Here is a 17,320-nt window from a genome sequence, read left to right as displayed (position 1 = left end):
ACTGAATCTGAAAGTGCAACTGTAGAAAAAAGAGAGGCACCGAGATTAATTGTAACTTACAGTAGACAGGAACGTAAAGTTCGCTCAATCCTAAATAGAAATTGGCCCATTGTCTTGACAGATAGTGTATTGAAATGTGAATTACCTAATAGGCCTAATGTAACTTTTAGAAAAGCTAAGAACATGGCCGCACTTCTCTCGAACAATACGGTGATTGGGGCTCCAGTCGCGAGTGCATGGCTCCCAGTTAAAAATTGATTTTTTAAATGTACCACATGTAGAGCCTGCAATTTTGGTGTGAACACCGCCAAATACAACACCCCCTTTAAAACTGAAGATCAGGTGATTAAAGGTAAATATGATTGCCGCACTGATTATGCAGTTTATGTCCTCACGTGTACCTATGGGCTTAGGTACGTTGGCAGTACCAAGAACCAGGTGCACGTGAGGATACTTCAACGCATTAGAGCAATCATAAATAGCGACCCAGCCTACTCAGTTGCTAGACATTTCAAGAATATACACAATAAGGATGTGAAATGTCTCTCTTACTTTGTCATTGACACAGTACCAGAACAAAAAAGAGGATGAGACAGAGACAAACTTTTAAGACAGTTGGAGACCAAGTACATTCTTAACTTAAACAGTAAGTCTCCACGACAGAGAGGACATGCATACTTTCCTGTAATAATTTCTCTACTTCATTACCTGAACTAATTTGTTTTTAAGAACTACTGACTTGCTCAATATTAGTGTTACCTAGTAATTAGGATTTGTAGAGATTAAATAGGAGCTTCCTATTCCTAATGCAGATACTAACATTCGTTTAACCTGTCTTTTTATCACCACACATTTTTTCTAGTTTTTTTATCACTTGGACCTACTAGCACTTTACACAGGGACAAGGTTCCATATAGAATCATAATATAAGTGGGCTAACATTCGGGATCGTATGTTGCCCAATAACCTTGTTTTTACTTTTACTTTTACTTTTATCTTTATATAGCACCAATTTCTATATATTCTTACAATCGGCATATCATAGCGATATAAACTCATTTATGAGGTTCTCTTCAGCATAGTGTTACACATGAAGTGTTTTTTGGGCATTTATGCTTAAAATTGATTTGCACTTATTTGCACTGAAAACCTTGCAATATGTTGCACATTTATGCGTATATTTGCACATGTTATCCAATAGAATATATATTTTTGTACCATATTTATATGTTTTATAATAACAGGTTTTAATTACAATGAATTTTTAACATACTATTGTTATTGAATTGTAATGTGTATATATTTACTATGCTTATTTATTGCTAGAATTTGCACCTTGTTATTTTTGTGCATTTATGCCTTAAATAATCAAAACAAGTAACTGCTGAATTTAAGAATACATTAAATTTCTGATATTGTCGTTATCCATGTAAGAAATGCTAATATGCGCGAAATACGTTTGATCCCTGTAATTCATGCACTTATTGCACTCTTAAGTATGTTTTCACTTTTAATTGCATCACGTGCTAAAACTCACCAATGAAACTAGTATTTAATGTGGTTTGTAAAACTTTGTCGACGTGTGATCAAGGGCATTCTGTGCCCGAAACGCGTCATGCAGAAATAAGACCTTTGGAAGATAATAAACCTACCTACTAAATACTATCTGCTTCGTGGTGGTCCGTGTATCTGTGGTGGTGGCGATATACCAGTGAAACAGAGACTGGAAATATATATATATATATACATATATATATATATATATATATATATATATATATATCAAAACAAAAGCGGTTCCATTCCCTCGGCATCAAGCGCTGCACAACCGGGTGCGTTGCCCTCGTGGTCGAACCGCACCGCATGACATGTCCACAAAACATCCACAGCGGAAGTAACAGGGCCGCACACCAGCAGGAATTGTATCACGAAGAAGTTTATTTTCCAAGATTATTTACACAGCATGAAACAAAGCCCACGCGTTCCGGTATCTCGTAATACCTTGTTCACGGCTAATCATTACTTGTGTAAGATTGTTTTTTTTAAACCATTCAAACAACAGGAAATACTGGTCACATAACTTCCTGTCTCTTTCCACATTGAATTCTGGGAGTTGTATTTTCTTATTAACAATCTATACATTATTTACAAAAAACACATCGCAATATACTTTTTATATATCCTTTTTCATTGATGAGTTCCTTTTGTTATTTGTATTGACCCATTCATTCTATGTATTGCCTGTATTTACCAGACAAAAAAATAACTTTTTTTTAATAATATCGACATCCTCCTCCCTCTAGTGGGACTAATCTCTTTTCTTTGTGTATATGTTTTATACCTCAACCTAATGCAAAACTTTACATTTTTATAACTGTTGTTATATATATATGCACATTAGTTGCTTCTCATGATTTTACAATTCACAGCATTGGTGTGAGTGTATTACCCATTACTTTCATGGATTAGAAATCTGTTTTTGCCCTCTAGTGGGCCCATTCAAACATTACACTCAACATTAAACCATTTTTATATCCTTTTGGGTCCTGTGAAACAAATGGGAACTCTATCAATTTTCTAGTACTTGCGGTGTTACTCAATGGAGAAGCTATACTCTAATATTTACAAGTGAATATACAGTTCTTCTGACTGATTCAAGCCAAAAGGGTTTTGATATAATACTCGGCTGGTGCTCGCCGTAAGAAAAAACATCATCAAAGAGTGAACACGGAGATTCAATAGCGGACCTGCTGAACGAGAGGGAAAACGCTTGAAACCATCCAGAAGAGCTCTCTCGGAGGTAAGCGCGTTTAACCCTCGCAGCGGGTTTGTTCGAATCCCCAAGCACTGTTTTTGGCTCCGGAAAGCAAACGCCATTACAGCGATTACAGCTAAGACCGCTATAGGCAGCGTTTCTAGTGGGAATCGGTATTTTAATTCTTTGCAACATTGTCTCAATGCGGACGAAGCAACCAATTTAACCGAAAAGAGCCACATAGTAAACGAAGCCATTGACGGCAGGAACAATCACACTCCTTTTTGAAGTTTGGAAATAATCAGCGAGAGTCTGAGAATACATGCACACGGCATAAGAATGGAAAAAAAGAGAAGCGAAACGGAAAGAACAAGTGGAAACAATGTTTGATAAAGGAAATATTGAAAGTGAAAAAGATCAAGACAAACTAAGTATGCCTGGAAAAACGGATATAAAAAGTAAATTAAGATCATGGGAAAGACTGAGTAAAAAGGAAATAAACAAGACATGGGAGCTGATAATATTACGCACATATTTAGAAGTACGGCGAGTTCCAAGAGGCTTGAGAATAATGTTACTGCCTAGCCAGCAAGATGCAACATATGCCTTGCTTGAGGACTGGGGAGAATACACACTAAGGTCTTCTTTGGGTTTGATAGAAATATTGGTCAAACATATTGAACTGGCTCTGGAGAAAATAAAGTTGGAATTACAGGAGGTGGAAAAAGAAATAGAACTAATAAATTTGAATCCTGATATGGCAAAATTCAAAGAAGATTTTGAGAAACAAATCGATAAACATGAAGATGCAGTCAGACAACGGAAACATAACAAATTCGTACGGGACACAATAGATTACTCTGAGGGGCGAATCTTCACTTTTGCACGGAAATTTGATCCGTTCAAACAACAGGGTCAGTGGAGAAATGAAGGCAGTGCATCGAGTAGCCAATCCTCAATAACCTCAGCTGAGCAAAGTGAAGAAGACTTGCCAACAGACATCACAAGGAGGAATTTTTTAGGGGACATGCACCTTGTTCTCCAACAACGACAGGGGGAACAGACTCCGATGGCGCAAAGGCAATTTCGAGGAAGAGGAAGAGAAGGACGATGGCAACAGGGAAGCAGAAATCCAAACACGGATAGGGCGGAGAAGCAAGCGCCCCAGAAGAAAAGATTGGTACGAAAACAAGGAGTATTATTATTATTATTATTGGGACATTTATTGAGCGCTGCGCTTACGCACACCGGCGTGTCCACGCGCTAAAAGTGGGAGTAGGCAGATGACAGGGAACACAAAACAGCACGAGCCATTATTTGCTATAAAGATAAGTTTTTAATTTTTTCCGGAATCTGGCCTCCTCTAGTTCCAGACGCAGGTCCGTTGGCAGTTTGTTCCAGATTGTTGCCGCCAAATATCTGAAAGACCTGCCTCCCATGCGGGCCTTCTTAATTCTTGGGGTCCTCAATAGGCCACCCCCTGTTGATCTAAGCGCCCGTGTAGGTATGTACGCTTTGATCAAATTCGTCAGGGGGGCGGGTGCCCTGCCATTCAAAATACGATGACAGGTACAGAGGGCTTTATACTCCACTCTTCTCCTTACGGGAAGCCAGTGTAGCTGCTGAAGGGCCGCCTTGGAAGGCGCCCTTTTAGGCAGTCTGAGTATCAGACGTGCTGCCGCATTCTGGAGCACTTGCAGCCGGGCCATGCTTTTTTCTGGCGCCCCCAGGTACAACAGGTTCCCGTAGTCCGCCCTAGCTGTTACCAGGGCATGCACCAGGGTTTGACGTGCTTCCAGCGGGAGTAAGTCCAGGACCTTTCTCAGCCGCTTCAGAAACCCGAAGCAGACTCCCACCACCCGATTAATCTGGGGGCCAAAAGTGAGTCCTACGTCAAACCACACCCCCAAATTGCGCGCCTCTAGGCACGGGGTAGGGGTGGGGCCAAGGTAGGATGAGACAGAAAAAAGTCACAGGATAAATGAATCCGAAGGAGAATCAGAGACCGGGATTGGGTTGGATGAACTCCAAGTGGCAAACCTTTCAGAACATGAACTGACTATACCTGAGATCTCGCTCCTGAAAAAAGGTATAAACTATTGTTCAACACAGAGAATGGACCTTGCTCAGACAAGGATAGACCTTTACCTGTATATCCGAAAAATAAAGCTGGCTAAATATTTTCAGGACAACAAATATCGAAAAAAAGAAATCAAAAACACACCAAATATAACTACAACTTTATTGGCAAAAGAATCAGATGCTTACCTAACGCTCCTGAATATGAATGCGGAGGAGGGTGAGGAAATCCCCCTGGAAACAGCATGCAGGCAGTTGGGGGCAGGTTTAAGTGGTAAAAAAACCAAAATCGAGATTTTACCCACAAGTGCCACCAGGAAACAAAATAGATATTTTTCAAGAAGCTGAAATCCATGACTTGTACAAAATAAAAAAATCGAAATATCAAGACAACCTAACAAAGATTGAGAGAGGCCTTGGAAAAACTAGCGAATGACCATCAAGTGGAAATAAAAATGGCGGACAAAGGAGGAAATATAGTCCTGTGGGACAAGAAATGATATATGAAGGAAGCCACACGTCAATTAACTGATGACCAATACTATGAAAAACTGAATCAAAACACAACTACGGAAATCAAAAGTAAAATTGATGGGAAACTCAAAGGATGGTTATCCGATAAATTAATTGATGAAGAAGGAAGAAAATATCTTACTGTGGACTTTCCAATTTTAGCAACTATATATTTCCTCCCAAAACTACATAAAAATCAAAAGGAACCACCAGGAAGACCCATTTTATCAGCAAAGGGTTCTTTATTAGAACCTATGGCTAACTTCATCGATAATTTCCTAATTCCGTATGTGGCACACCTTAAATCCTATATCAAGGATACAACTGATCTTCTAGGGACATTGCAGGATGTGACATGGAAAGATAATTACCTCCTGATAACCATGGATGTGGTCGCACTATATACAAACATCGATAACGATATGGGCCTCCAAGCTTGCCAGTATTTCCTACAAGACAGAAACATACACTTCAAGGCACATAATACCATGTTGGTGGACATGGTCACCCTATGCCTCACGAACAATATCTTCCTTTTTGGAGAGGATCTTTATCGACAACGCAACGGAGCAGCAATGGGGTTTTCTTTCAGCCCCAGTTATGCGTGCTTAGCGATGGGATGGTGGGAAGTTGAGAGAGCATGGAACATCAGTAATGCCACATATACCAGGCGAATAGTAAAATGGATGAGATTCATAGATGATCTCCTAATCATCTGGGATGGAAGCAAAGAAGAATCCCAAGAATACTTCAACATCCTGAACACCAGCTAACCGAATTTAAAGTTCACCTGTGAAATAAGTAATGATAAAGCAATTTTTCTAGATGTGGAGATCTATGTAAAAAATAACATTTTAGAAACAACGTTACATAGAAAGAAAACAGCAACCAATGCCACATTGGAAGCAACAAGTTTCCACCGACCATCACAAATAACAAACATACCTTATAGAGAATTCTTAAGGTTACGACGAATTTGGAGTGAGGATGAGGAATGGAAAAAGAACAGTGCCATAACAATAAAACGTTTCAGACAAAGGAAATATGCAAAAACAACTGTAAATAAATGTTGGAACAGGGCAAACCAAAAAACCTGGCAGGATTGCCTAACTGCAAAAAATAACCATCTAGAAAGCAAAGAGGAACCCATCAGGCTTATTTTGGATTATAGCCTGGAATCAAAACAAATTGCAAATGTCATCAAGAAAAATTGGGAAATTTTGCAACTTGATACTTCTATTGGAGAAAAAATGGGGCCCCATCCAGTAATCACGTATCGGAGAGCAAAAAACATAAAGGATCGTTTGGTGCATAGTCATTTAAGAGCTAAAGCTTCCAAAAATACATGGCTCAAAACAAAAGGCTTCATAAAATGCAACAACTGCAAAGTGTGTGAAATTGCCAAACCAACAACGGAAGTGATGATGGCAAATAATAAAGTTTGGCAGATAAGAGATCTAATCACACGCAAAAGCCAATACACGATATACGTGATTGAATGTCCATGCTTGATGAAATATGTGGGAAGCACCATATGCGATTTAAAAAAACGCATATTGGAACATGTGCGAGCAACCAAAAACAAAGACAGAAACAATGCGGTTGCGAAGCACATGGAGAGCCATCATAATGCCAACTGGAAAGCTTTAAAATTCTATGGGATAGAAACCATCCCACCAAACGAAAGAGGTGGAAATCGCTTGAATAAATTGCGCCAGAGAGAATCACGACACATCCTAAATCTGAGAACAATGACCCCTTTTGGCTTGAATCAGTCAGAAGAACTGTATATTCACTTGTAAATATTAGAGTATAGCTTCTCCATTGAATAACACCGCAAGTACTAGAAAATTGATAGAGTTCCCATTTGTTTCACAGGACCCAAAAGGATATAAAAAATGGTTTAATGTTGAGTGTAATGTTTGAATGGGCCCACTAGAGGGCAAAAACAGATATCCAATCCATGAAAGTAATGGGTAATACACTCAAACCAATGCTGTGAATTGTAAAATCATGAGAAGCAACTAATGTGCATATATATAACAACAGTTATAAAAATGTAAAGTTTTGCATTAGGTTGAGGTATAGAACATATACACAAAGAAAAGAGATTAGTCCCACTAGAGGGAGGAGGATGTCAATATTATTTTAAAAAGTTATTTTTTTGTCTGGTAAATACAGGCAATACATAGAATGAATGGGTCAATACAAATAACAAAAGGAACTCATCAATGAAAAAGGATATATAAAAAGTATATTGCCATGTGTTTTTTGTAAATAATGTACAGATTGTTAATAAGAAAATACAACTCCCAGAATTCAATGTGGAGAAATCGGAAAGAGACAGGAAGTGATGTGACCAGTATTTCCTGTTGTTTGAATGGTTTAAAAAAACAATCTTACACAAGTAATGATTAGCCGTGAACAAGGTATTACGAGATACCGGAACGCGTGGGCTTTGTTTCATGCTGTGTAAATAATCTTGAAAAATAAACTTCTTCGTGATACAATTCCTGCCGGCCCTGTTACTTCCGCTGTGGAGGTTGTGTGGACATATATATATATATATCGTTTGCATCCATGGCTTCGTCCACCACCGATGCTCACATTGCAGATGTATGCAGGTTCTGTAGTGTGCACTGGAAGATGAATTGATGACACACTAGGGTGGAAATAAAAACATGGTTATTCAGAGCATGGCTGCACCCAAGCTTGATGCTAAGGTGAGTAAATTGTATTACCTTAGATTGGTTACTTTTCTCACATCATTTCTCATGTGGTTGTATTTTCTATCAAAGGCCAATATGTGATCCTCTGTGTAGCCCTTTAGCATTTGCATTTCTTTTTCTACTTCATCTCATACTTGGTTAATCTTAGTGCCATTTTCTCTAAAAGGATTTCACCATGTCGTGTTCCAAATGAGCATCCTGCTCGTTTTCAAGCTGATCCAACGTGTCCGTTACTGATTTCAATTCTGTCCATGTATATTTTAACAGTATCTCCATCATTCCTGTGCATGTCTTGGCCATGAGTGATGCCCACTCCTCCAATTGTTTTGGGTTTGGTTTTCGTATGGAAGGACTGAAAAAAATCTGCATCCCCAAGGAACTCTGTAAGGGGACCACTTCCCACCATCTATTGGCCTCATTCCCGGTTAATTTTTTATACTGTTGTCATTTTCGTTTCAAATTTGAGCTTGTGTTTACCCCATTTGCCTCACCCTTCCAGCAACTTTACTATTTGTAAGAATATTTAAGGTAGAACAACCTGATTTTACAGGTACCATCCACCTAAGAAGAAGCATATTGTACACATACACAGGACTTGTACCACCCATTTGGGTAATTCTACCTCTTGCATAACAGTGGGACCCTAAAGCATTCTTCACACTGGTGTTTTCTGGCATACACCAGAACTTCGATGTACACTACCATGGCACAGGATCAACTTCTGCGTCTTTGTTTCACACAATGCAGTATCACATTATAATGCTGCAAAACAATCGGATTATGGTGTGATATTTGATTACAACTTCTTGCAATTACTGTTCTTTGAGTGGCATCTTCTTTTTTGATGTGGAGAAAGGATTGTGAATATAGATTTATATGTATACATAAATACAGGGGCCTATTCACAGAGGTTAATGTATGTGTGAGTAAATCTATTTGTGAATTTATTTTTACACTTTTAGTAAAGGTACTACGTTTGCCTATTCACCATGTCAGCCAGTAAATGTACTACACAGGGTAGATTACATATGAATACATACATAAAAAACACGACCAACACCCATCCTGATTGCTACTTACTGTCTGCTTTCTTCTGGCAGATATCTTGTTCGTTTTGCACTTGTTGGCTCATCCAAAGATTTTCAAACTTCCATGAATTCCCATACCTAGTTTGAAACCTCTTGCAATTGATCTACTACTTCATCTAACAAGGGGCATCACCCTTTTACCTCTAGTGACTCACGTTACATTTATTATTTTACCTCTGTTAAGGTACATCTATCATAAAACTAGAGAAAATGCTTGAGAGCTTGAGAGCACAGACGTAACACTATGAATCTACAGTAACGAAAAAGAAGAAACAGAATAATTTACCACCAAACTACCTCTATCCCTGGGTTCCAAAGCGGTGTTCTACTTGCTGCAAATCGCTTCAAAGTCTTGCCTGTGTGAGAAAGTGCTATAAATGCTATTTCGATTACAATTCATGGGGTGAAAACATTCAATCAGCCCTCGATCAACCCTTGAAAGGTTGAACAGCATTCACTTCTTGAATGATAGGCGAAACAAATTCTCCTATTGCTCCCAAAAGATATTGTGGTCCTGAAATGGAACCCACGAAAGGCAGCCCTCCTGTTCAACAGCAATCCTCTGAACTCTCAGATGAATGTGTCTTCTTGGGATCCCTGTAACCAAGATCGAAGGGCTGAAACAAGCGAATTCTACCTCTGATACAGCTTTTGCAGGGATCTCCAAATTGGTCAGCAGCCTGGAACACCGCTCTCCATCATGGAGATCAATTAATTAAGAGTGGCTGTAGGTCCGTCCTCCTGCAGGGATGCATAAATAGCATACTTTCCAGTGCAGAAGCTAAAAGGAGCCCCGCCTTGTGCTCTGACCCTACTCTGCAGACCCTGTCCTTCAGACATGCGCTCTAGTCACTGGCCTCAGCTCTGCTTCAGAGGGTGCCGCTCACAGAATGTCATGGCCAGCTCTCAACCGCGTTCTGCAATGGCAGGCGGTCTATTCCTAGGTCAGGCCACTCTAAGAAAAATGGCCGCCCATAATTGGTGAGGCTCCCATCTTTGTTAAAGCAAAAACAATCCAAAAGGCAAATGTACAAACCTGGCACCAGGGACGAAGCTGGCTCTTTGGAGAGGTTGTGGCCTTATGGCCAGAGCTGCCGACTTTGGAGCTGGGGTACCAGGTTCAAGGCTCAGTGTCTGCTCAGCTACCTGTGATTCTGGGCAAATCACTTACTCTCCCCGTGCCTACCAAGAAATGAATGTGTCCTTGCGTAAAATAACTGGTGCTCATGTAAAGCACTCCAATACCTTCAGGTCGAGTTCGTGCTATATATGAAACGGCAAAACATTTTTATTTAAATGAAAGGTGGACCACAGGCTTCGCTGGTTGTTTATAGTTTAAGTAACACGGATGATGTCCGTATATTGTATCAAAAGGCATGGGAAAGCCTTGAATTCTGCTAGGTTATGTATTATGGTATGAACATTTTAATGGAAATGCTGAGAGCATCTGTGATGTGCAGCCCAATCATGTTGTACAGATAAGACGCATACACTAGTTATGACACAAAACCACTAAAAATAACCACAGGAATCCATTTTTATTTCATTTAATACATTTGCAAATCGTGTGGCTCTTTGCAGCACTTTCCAATACATTATAATTATATTTGAAATAGCCATGTTTTTGAGAGTTTTCCTAAATGCTGAGTATTCTGTCACTATCAAACTAGCGGCCATGTACAGCGCAATCTCGGGGCTTTCAATGTATTTTCTCTGTACTATGATGAGGTGGCAGGGTAGAGCAGCGCGAGCCAGAACACTGCAGAAATACATGGATTTTGAACATTTCTGTATTATATGATGTGTGGAGAATGCTCGAGCAGTGTGCCAGGGTATCACTGAATGTTGTGCGGCACGCCAAGAGATTATGTAATGCACGCCAGGCCGTAGATGGCATCTCGTGAATGGGTCTCTTCGCCTGCCTCTACCCAGCTCACGGCTTCCCACAAACAGCGTCTGTTCGCGTCTGCGCGCCGTCTGCTGTTTGCTCCTAAGTCCTTGTAAGCAGTGCCTGCTGCACACCCGGGCCCGTTCTATTCCTAGGCCTTGCTGCTCCCGTGTGAGTCACGTGCCTTCCACGTGTCACTGTCCCAGAAACAGTTCCAGTTCCCTCCCTCGCGGTGTCTGCCAGGCGTGCCTCTGATTCCGGGGATACTTAGGACCCTCTTGCCGCTTTCCTCGCGCAGACAGACCTCGGTTGTTCCTCCTCCGGGATCTCACCTTCTCTGTCCCTATAGCAGCAGCTCAGGGGCTGTCCCTCCATTCCTTGGCCCAGATATGCAGAACCACAAAGTCATTGTGACGCAATTCCAAGCCTGCACTGCTCTCAGGCATTGCAGCTGAACCTTCCCGGCAGGCCCAGCACGACCCCTTCTTGGTCTGTAACTGCTGCCGGTCACTTGCACGCTGCTGGAGTCCTGATCCTCGACCCCCAGTCTTGCATTGAGCCTTATCCCTGGAGACCGTCCTCCTAAGACGCGGGCAGCAAGCAACACGACGTTGTGGGTTCCCGGTGCATGAGTCAACGTCCACGCCTGAGGTGTGTGTGTGCATATGGACTGCTATGTGATTTACTTGTTTGAGGACTGGGATTGTAGGGATGTATGACGTTACAACGCACACTTTTACAACGCATACCTTTACAACAGTAGGGTAAGTGTTAGATAGTGTAGGGGTAAAAAATACTATTGTAACTCCAGGGGGTGCAACAGTAGGGTAAGTGTTGGATAGTGTAGGGGTAAAAATTACTATTCTAACTCCAGGGGGTGCAACAGTAGGGTAAGTGTTGGATAGTGTATGGGTAAAAATTACTATTCTAACTCAAGGGGATGGAACAGTAGGGTAAGTGTTGTATGGTAATGTTATGCGTTGTAATGGTATGCGTTGTAATGACTGCGTTGTAATGACATGCGTTGTAGTGTCATGCGTTGTAATGGCATGCGTTGTAATGGATGTTGCGTTGTAAAAGTGGAGAAGTGTGGCTCAATGGTTAGAGCAGGCAGACCTTGATGCAGAGCTCTGGCCAGGGACTAGGGTTCGATTCCCGCCTCGGCTGGTCTCCGGCTCATTAATTCCCCTGACTGGATATTCTCGCCTCAGTGCCTGTTCTGATCATGGGTCCCACGCTGCAACTCTGGGCAATAGCTTGCTTAGTCTCCACAACGGCCCCAAAAGCGCTGGGATGCCTGGCTGCACCTGGGGGGTGCCCAGGAGTGGACATTTCCCAGGAAAGCCAGGAAGGGTTCCTAAGCGGTATACGGATAGCGCCAGGACACCTCCGGTGGAGGTAGCTGTGCGCTTTACAAATTCCTACATTTACAAGTTTTGTTGTAATGGTAGTGCGTTGTAAAAGTTGCGTTGTAAAGGTTGTTTCCCGATTGTAGAGGGTTGTATGTTTCCAAAATATATTTATGTGGTTTGGTTCTCCAGTTGCTGAAGGTGACATTGTAGATGCCCTTGGATATGCACTAAACATGCAGGAATCTTCAGCAATAATGATCTACAGGTGTCACTGAAGGTCCTGCACCAGTTTGATAGTGAAAATCTGCAATGCCTGAGACAGTGGAGTGGGTCCCCCTCATGGAACTTGGAACCATCCCTTGGCAATGCGTGAGACCATGTGGGGGAACTGCTTCTTGAAACCATGTATTCAGAATATGTAGGGCAGTGGGTGAGTCAGCTTCCATTCATAAACTTTATTGGACAATTAAGTCATAAAAGTAGTACATAAAATACACATTGTTGCAGTATAAAAATTACATAACCAAATGAATTTACATAAATATTTTAAACAAGATTAAACTCAAGACTAATGCCGAATATATTAATCACTTAAAAGCCAATTAAGATCATTTTTTTTAAAGTTACAAATTTCAATATAAACAGTCCAAGAAATATTGCTTGAAACTCAGTTAAGCAAAGTAAGATGTACCCCCCTCATGTTTCGATTAATTTTTGGAAGGACTAAGCCACCTTCATAAAATCATCTGGTGACAGTGTCTGGGACAGTGGTTGAGTTCCCTTCGTGGAAACTCATGGAACCATCCCTTGGCAATTCGTGTGACGTGGGAGGAGTCTGCTTCCTGAAGCACGTATTGGCAATGTCTGCACAGTGGGTGAGCAAACTTCTTGAAATGATCCTTTTGCAATGAGTGACAGGGAGATCGCCCGTCATGAAAGCAACGCTTGGCACTCACTTTATGTAGTGGAAGGGTCGTCTTCAAGAAATTGATCCTTGGTGATGCTAAGGGCAATGGTGTGGCTGGTTTGGACAGTCAGGAGAGTATTTTACACGATCCCCTAGCGTTCTGTTGGGCATTGTGGTGAATGCACTTTCGACACTTCCTGGTTCGCGATATTTGGCAGAACGTGGTGACTGCTTTATTTATCCACCTCATTCGCAAAGAGGAGCATTGAAGATAGACAATTAAATAGGACCAAACCTGTCCTTGGCAATGTATGAAATCTTAGTGAAAGTACATGCCCATCAACCTTAATTTGGCATTGACAGTGCAGATGGACAGTCCGCTTTATAGACCCACTTTTGGGGTCAGATGTAAATAGCTTTTTTGAGGTTGCAAACGGCCTGATTCGTAGAATTGGGCCATTTGCAAGTGCAAAAAGCATTTTGGATGCTCAAAACCATATTTTGCGATTCGGTAACCTACTACCGAATCGCAAAATGTGTTAGCGATTCGGTATTAGGAAGGGGCGCGTTAAAAGCATCCCTTTCTAGTAGCGACTAGTACGCAGTGATACGTGTAAATGTTTTGTGACCGAAAGGCGGTCGCAAAACATTCACATTTGATCGCCTACTTCAGTAACCCATTTGCAAATGGTTAAACCGAATCACAAGAAAACAGATTTTTTTTAAAGAAAAGGGGGCAGGGTAGAAAACCTTTCCCTCTAGCTCTCTTGGAACTGTGTGTGGGGGGGGGGGGGGTCCCACAGGGCTCCCCTTCCCCCAGGGACAAACAAGCATTAAATAAATATATATAAGCAGGAGTCGCTTTGGATTAGCGACTCCCATAGAAAAAAAACCCCACAAAGCGCGGTCTCCTATGCTTCATTTAAATTAGGCTCCCGGGTGGGCCAGGTCCCGGGGGCATTATGAAAATATAGGAGGGGGTGCATAGGACCCCCCCTCCTCAGGCTGTTCAAAGCATAGGGGACCACCACCTCTCCGGGGTAGTCATATGGTTATATGTGGGGGAGACTCAAGACTCTTCCACTGCTCCAGGGACCGCAACCTCCCCAGGGCTCATATACTGTTAAAAAAATGTGCTACCTCCCCGGTGCACTTTATATTAGGACTGTGGGAGGGGGTTCGCCACCTCCCCAGAGCACTGTTGTATTGAAATGCGGGGTGACCCACTAGGCCCCCTGCTTCCCCGGGGACCACCACCTCACCCATACAGCCACTCATACACCTACTCTCTGACTAATACTGATTCTGACATATCCACTGATACACCCCTACATACACTCACACACTTAATCAGTCACCCATAGAGTTGCTCACACGTCTACTCACTCACCCATAAAGTCATTCGCATAGCCACTTACTCACCTATGCAGTTTCACACACACTCACTCTCTTACTCATACAGATACTACCACATATCACTTGCCTATACAGTCACTGACAGAAGCACACACTCAGCCATATAGCCACTCTCACATTCACTCACTCAACCATACAGTCACTCACATACCCCAACACTTACCTATTCTGCCTTTCACATACCCAGTTACTCACCCATATACCACTGACACATGCATCATTCACCGAAACAGCCATACACATACTCACTCACCCTTACAGTCCCTCACACATACATTCACTGACCCATATAGACACTGGCTCACCCACTCACACATCCATGCAGACAGTCATATAACCAATCACCCATACTCACAGTCACTCTTACACCCATACAGGTAGTCAACCAATCAATTACCCATTGAGCCACTCACGTACCAACTCACCAACACATACAGCCACTTAGACACCAACTGACAGACAGATACAGACATTCACACAACCTAGTCACTCACCCATACATTCACTGAGACACCTAATTACACACTTATACAGTTAGTCATGCACCCACTGAATCATCCGTACAGGCACTCATACACCCAATGATTCATCAATACACCTTAGTATATATATTTAACACTCAAACATTTTAAAAACATCCACAGTTACTTAATGATATCATCAGTGATGCCATCAGTGATGTCATTTGAGAGGTCATTAGTGATGTTATCAGTGAAGTCACTGACCGTGTCATGTGTGATGTAATATCTGGGGTCATAAGCAGTGTTTGAGCTAACAAAAATCACAGAAATTCACCAGTTGTAGTTAGCATTGCTCCCCCATGATGTACTGCTTATGACCTCACATATTACATCACTCATGACCAGTGCCACTGGAATTATGAGGGATAAGAGAGTCAAATCATGCGGCAGGGTTGAGCAAATTTTGTAGCAAGAAAAGGCAAATTATGTGGCACAATGTGGCACATTTTGTAATAGTACTACTTCATTATTTTGACATTTTTAACTTGTAACACTGTCTGGATATTGGTTGCACCTTGTTAGTACAAGTGTAGCACCCAAAATTAGCAATAAGCAACAGAAAGGTGAACAGTCCAGCTTTGCAGACAGCCTTCCACTGTGCTGCAACACATGTCGCTGCATTTTTAGTAACTTTCGAACCGCTTGAGCTAGAAACAAAATTCTGTTTTTGGTCAAATCTTTAATTATGTGACAGATGATTAATTGTGTGGTAAATGCGGCAAATCTTTAATTATGCTAAAATCGCTGTGGCCCCAAATCGCATAATTCCAGTGGCCCTGCTCATGACATGTTCTATGACATCATTGATGAGATCTCAAATGACATTATTGATGGCATCACTGATTGCATCATCTAATAAGTGTGCTAGGTTGTTTTTATACTTTACATAGTGGCAGGTAACTCCCATAGTACCTTTCTACCTAATTCTGTACAGCCTGGGTCCAGCTAATGGATGTAATTGATAACAAAGCTCATGTGCTCCTAATGCATCGTAGGTGTATAGAGGTATTGACCACGCTATAAATCTATGTATTGAAGAGTAACTATGTGTATGTATGTGACAGTTGATGGTTTGTAATCACTATATTCCACACAAGCTTTTTTGGTTCTGCAGAACAAGTTTCCAACAGGACAATGATTCTACATACTACATACTAAGTATTGTAAGCAGCCTTGAGTTATTAGACAGAATTGCAGCAGCATGACGATTTCTACTTAACATAGAACACTGTGTCTACCAGGTATTGAACTATGTTCATGTGCTTGGTTTGCTTCAGAAGATGGACTATCTGTAAAGTTTCACCACAGAAGGAAGGCTGCAGGTAGCATAATCTTTAGCACCTTCAAGCGTTGCTTATTTTAAGTGAATAGTGTCTTTTTTTCCAAGTGTTGCATAGTGGTACACCGTTCATGGTAGATGCTTTTTAATACTCTGTAATGTATTTCTCATTAGAGTTTCAGTGTCTGCAAACAATCTGGTACAGGGTAAACTTTCTCCATACAGTATACGGATTGAACACCTTATGCAATTAGAGTTTCTCGTATAGCTGTGGTTGAGTGTTAATGTGAACTAAGCTACACGTGAAGTGTATGGTATAGGGTCAATGTGGCACATAACCGATGCTTTCGACACCTATGGGAGTTGTTTATGTGATTGCATTAATGATGCCTCATATTCTTCTCAGCTAATTGTACTGACATTCAGAGCTCTAATGCTATACTGGTTTATAGAGCAATGTGTACAAAAGAAGCTTGGATGATGCCATCAGTGATGTCATCATTGATGTCATTTGAGATGTCTACAGTGATGTCGTAAATGATGTCATAGAACATGTTATAAGTGATGCCTAAAGCTTACTACTGATAAGCCTGAGCTACTCTTCTTCGTCAGCTCCTCTCCGCTCGACCTACTGAGTTGGTGGAAAGATTTAGAGGAACCCCTAGCCTGATCTACCATGGCTAGACATTTGAGGATACAATTCAGACTATCACAGCTTCTTGATTTGTTTTGTTAAATTCTTTTAGAAGACCTTATAAATTTCTGATTGGTCACATGCAGAAAATTATTGTTT

General features: G+C 41.3%; 1 protein-coding gene across 5 annotated transcripts in view; it reads left to right on the top strand.

Annotated features, from left to right (window-relative positions):
* TSPAN4 (tetraspanin 4) overlaps positions 1–17,320 on the top strand; it is a 2,988,612-nt gene that overhangs the window by 1,873,191 nt on the left and 1,098,101 nt on the right. The window contains exon 1 of one of the 5 annotated variants that reach the window (XM_078682793.1): positions 11,386–11,703. The exons of the other annotated variants lie outside the window; for them this stretch is intronic. The gene's annotated coding sequence lies outside the window, so the exon portion shown is untranslated. Of the gene's footprint in view, positions 1–11,385; positions 11,704–17,320 lie in introns of those variants that run through there. 5 annotated transcript variants of the gene reach the window in all.

The sequence above is a fragment of the Lissotriton helveticus genome, chromosome 3_1, assembly GCF_964261635.1.
Source record: "Lissotriton helveticus chromosome 3_1, aLisHel1.1, whole genome shotgun sequence".
Classification (NCBI taxonomy): Eukaryota; Metazoa; Chordata; class Amphibia; order Caudata; family Salamandridae; genus Lissotriton; species Lissotriton helveticus.
This window is presented reverse-complemented; position numbering and strand designations above follow the sequence as displayed.